The sequence below is a fragment of the Plasmopara halstedii genome (genome assembly GCF_900000015.1).
Source record: "Plasmopara halstedii genome assembly, contig: Scaffold_292, whole genome shotgun sequence".
NCBI classification, from domain to species: domain Eukaryota; phylum Oomycota; class Peronosporomycetes; order Peronosporales; family Peronosporaceae; genus Plasmopara; species Plasmopara halstedii.
Window position 1 is genome coordinate 694,792 of NW_020187213.1, and position 5,024 is coordinate 699,815.

The following is a 5,024-nucleotide window of genomic DNA, read 5'->3' on the forward strand; positions in this document are numbered from 1 at the left end:
AATAATTGAAGAGGTCTTTTAATCGAAGCGCTCTTTTATTTCTAGAACATTGTCGAAAATTCGATGGGGGCTTGTAATAGTAGTAGGTCTTCTATCGTAAAATCCGTTAGTTGATGCTAACCGAACAAGTATGTGTTTCACACAGATTTTTGATTATCATCATGGCCTAGTATGCTCGCTGCAGCGATTTCCAAAGGGCTTGTCCGATCAACTGCGACACATGATCACACCAAGACGTCCTAACAAATGTCTAACAAATACAACCTCACCAAAGCTGCACTCAGGGAGACGCGACAAACAGTAGCCACTTTCTAAAGACCGAAATATAATTGTACATCCGTACAACCGCGGCACACTACTAAGTCGGCTTTTTTAAGATATCTAAACTCATATAGCAACATCGGTATTAATCAATTCGAGCAATCTTAAAGACCGCGGCACACTACAACTTCTGCTTATCGATGGTATTTCATTCAAATAGCAAGATTAACTCGATCATGCACCAGAGCTATAGCTGCCCAATGCCCACACCTAAGATGCTTCTGCTTCAGTAGGTTAGGTGGATAAATGATTAGTCAAAACTTCAATACGACGAAGTTATCTGTACAATATGCGTAAAAATCAATTGAACGGTCTCAAGCGTTGCTGCTGATTTTTGTCATCATAAACGTTTCACCGGATAAGTCTTCTCATCGTGGTACGAATGCTTCTGTTAGTTAAGGGGCTGCGAACATGCGTGCTCGAGGCGTCCAACGCTCTATGTTTTCAAAACACTGCAAAGAATCCAGTGCACCAGTAGTTGATAGCTCTCTTTGTCCGACTTGATATTACAAATTTTAGTGACACTAAATTTTTCTCTGGTGTGGTCGCCCTACAGCTGTAGACAAAGCTCTACAAACCTAAACAGCTGTATTTAAGTACTGATTCATGTATACAGTTAATGTCGGCAATTTTTAAGCTTCGCAACGCTCAACTAAACATTAGACTCACTTAGCGGAAGGCTAACAGAATATTTTAGTCAATTGCAACAACTACCATGTGAAGTAGAGCGAGGGGCTTTCTTTAGTTCATATCACATTTTGCGATGAATCAATTTTAGAATATCTGAATCGTACAAAAGCCGCAGTTTTGGCTCATCCGGGTTTTGTCAGGTTCGGATGCTTGACAGAGTTATAGATGCAAGCTATTTGGACGTCTTCGCTGAAGATTATGAGCCATTACACTTTCAGCCCAGCAGAAAACATCGAAAAGTAATTTCTTTATCTGGTGCTTCAACGCCTCCATGGCGTTGGCGAAGAAGGAATTGCTGGACCACATGTGCAACGGGGTACGTACAATACTATTGCATACATACAACATTAACTGCCGAACTAATTTTGTACTGGTGTACGAAATACATATATTTCACTTTTGTGTAGTACTAACAAACATGATGTAAAACGTGCATATAGCATAAGTTTAAACAGAGTTTTTCCTAATATGCAGTATGCACTCTTAATATAGCAGAGCAACTTGGGTAAATAGTTACTTCAGAGGCTCTCGGTTACGATCCTGCGAAGAGCACACGAACCAAACCAATGTGCATTTGGTATCGCTAATTTCTTAAGTCAGCGCTATTGCCGTGCACAATGAAAACAAGAAAGGCAGCTCGGCGCCAGTTGGGTATAAGACATAAAAGCGCTGGCTGTGGTACAGATGTTGGTTCATGCCATCAGTAAATGTTTAGGAAAACAGCTTTATTTGAGGGAGCATGGGAAATGCTCCGCACACCTCATATTGCAAATCGACAAAGGAAATTTCAACTGCGCAGGCAGATGCACGGATTTTACTGCCATCTGTGCATCTGCCTTTAACTGGAAGTGGTTTTATGAGATAAATATTTTATTTGGACCATTTGCGCTCTGGAAAAATGGTCGATATTCTGCTTGGCAGGTTGCTTTCAGAGTATAATGCCTTAATTAGAATTATCGAAGCAGGAGATGGCGTGAAGCCAACGGACGAGATACAAGCGTGAGGAGAAGCACGAGTTCTTATGTAGATCCGGTGAACGTGGCTGTCTTCGCGTTGGCAAATTTTTCTGTATAGTCACTTACCCAGAAGATCGGGGATGAAGTAGCCCAAACAGAAAACACATGCAGCAAATTTTATGGTATGATTGTCTTGCCATGTAGCAGGTGCTAGGAGCATGCTGAAGGTTCTTGAGGATGTGCAAATTTTCGGCAAGACGCCCAAGGAGTCAAGTTAAACCATATGATCTATGGGGCCCATCAACTTTTTGTCGAAAGGTGTCGTGCAGTGTATGATTCATAGTCTTAGTTTGTGTGCTCTTAAAGTTTAATCACCACAATCTCAGCCCAAATAGTATCGACAGACATGTCCTATTAAAACGTAAAAAGACGAGTCAGAAGACATGGAGACATAAGACAATCATAGTATCAAAGATGGAATCTGTGGTCGGTGTAACAATTTTAATGCAAACTGAAAGGTTGACGAACTGGTGCGAAGCCTGTAGAGATCTAATCTACGTTGATCAACGTAAACTCAATCACAGAAAACATGTCGCTTCAGCGCCACAATGGATTTGCACTGTATCACGCAATGAATACAATCTATTTAACAATCGCTTTGTTCAAGGTCCGCAGTGTACGTATCCGATGTATCTTGAGCAATGTTGGCTAGAAAAACGCGTACTTTGATTTTGACCGCTAACGGCGAATAGACCATGCTCGGCAAAGTCTCTGCCAAACATACAGCTTTCTTCCTTCATTGGTAAGGGTGATTGTATCGCTGACAACAGCTTTATGAGCGTTGTTTCTTAATCCGTGTACAAGGAGTACGGAGTTGGTATTATCGAAAACGTCCGTAGGATGACCAAATAAAATTCACACGCTACGTGGCGAGGATCTTGACCTTTTGCGCGTTACACACGTGAACACATTAGCTTTTCTACTTGTGCCGCCTAAGCTACCAGTACATAGCGCCCTAATAAGGTGGATCTACGAAAGTGCATCATCCCGGTCAAGAGGATTGCTAATTGTGTCAAGAATATGCGTGCTGTAGAACCGCAGTCCCCGGGGCAAGAAGAGGCGGTAGAACCAATTCGAAAAAGCTAAAATAAAGCGATATGTGAGCTTGGTAAAATTCAAAAATCTGAACACAGAAAATATGCTCCGGCTGAATCGAAAGCCGTACGTATAGCATCGCCAATGCTTGATGTCAGCATTGTGATATACGATAGCACATAATCCAAAGCGTATCTTTCACTGCTTTAAACCAATCAGTCGATAAAATCATCTCAGCCATTATCGACAGCTGCGACCACAATGTTGCCAATAACTGACAGCGATTTGGCCGCGGTGTCTCCGTGCGTGGTAACGCATGATCTACTTGTACCACAAAAAGCTCGAGGCCACCCCGAATATGACAAGATCAGATTGCACAGCAATTTGCCCCTTGTCATGAACTGCAAATTTCTTCTCGGCACTTTATGCTGACAAAAACTAAAGAAATCACGTATATATGCTCATCTGATAAGCGAGGTGAAGCCTCTGACAAATACCAAAGCGTTACTGACGACGGGTTCGGATCCAGAAGAAGAAGATTAGAAAAGCTTCTCCAACGTCTCTATTTGATTGATTTTATAGCGTTCGCTTTAGAAGATTCGTGATGTAGGCATAGTTTGAGCTTATTAGCAAGCCAGACCTAGTAATTTGCTTTAGATTTGAAAACACATTCCTGTTATCGCTGCTACATCTGCTCTCAGGTCATTCTTCCCAACGAGGCATACCGAGAAACGATTATGTTGCGTCAAAGACAGAAATATATACATTGATGAGCACGTTGTCAGCGCCTTTTCAAAGTGATCAAGATTGATATCTACATCAAATTTTTCGTGCTCAACATGAATGAAGTAAACGAATTCTCGAAATGAGTATGTGCATATGCTCGAGGTCGCCTTGAAGGTGCAGCAGCAGGCGGTGTAATACTGCTGGTTCGTTGGACCGCCTGCCCTGTGGAATTTTTCAGACACTTTCAGCACATTCCACTGCGATTATCCACTGCTGTGAACCACTTGAATGAGAACATAATGGGCTCATCGACTAGTCAAAAGTGCTGTTCTTTGTCATATTGTTGTGCGGCACGCTCATTATAGGGATCGGCGTTTGTGCTAGAATAATAATCACATTTAGTATATGGGAAGCGTGCAAGATTAGCTGCGTTCAGCTAAGGTTTTACACAGAAAGTCAGCGCCGACTGGATAGGTTCACTCTCTCTCACAAATCCTATTTCCTGCTTTGCACGGCACAAACGTCTCATCGCATGTTGTTTTGGTAAAGGGCTTCGGCGGGTGAGGTAGTTCTTACTGTCTATCTCGATCCGGCGTCTGCTTGCAGCAGTGCACAGCCGATGGCAAAGCCCGAAGCGTCAAAGATGACGCCGAAAGGACAATTAGTGTCTGGTAGCGCTGGTATTGGTGCATGCAGGAGGCTGCCTTTAACTTCATCAAAAACCTCCTGATGTTTGGTGTTCCAACAACATTCCGCATCCTTTTTAAAAAGATTGGATAATGTCCGGGCCATTTCCGCATAATTTACGCTGAACTTGAGTAAGTAGTTGGCGAGACCAAGCCACTTACACAAGTCCTTCTGGTTCTTTGAACCCGGTCAGTCTACAATGGCCTTGACCTTAGTGGGATCCACTCGAAGGCCACGCTTCCTAATGAAGCAAAAAGGGAATCTCTTCTGCGCCAAAGATGCACACGTCTGCATTGGCGTACTGTAGTTCGTGCGCATGCACTCGAGCACCGCTCTTGAATGGACGATGCGATTCTCCTCATCCGTCCTCCGGTGCTCCGCACGACCATAAACAAAAATATCATCAGATTATATCTATACATATGCCCTGTGGGGCCTGAAAAACTGCGTCACAGGACGATGAAATGTTGCTGGTGCATTTGACAGCTCTTGGGGCATCACCAGCCAATCCCAGAGCATGCCGCTCGGAGTGCTCACCGCTGTCAGCGG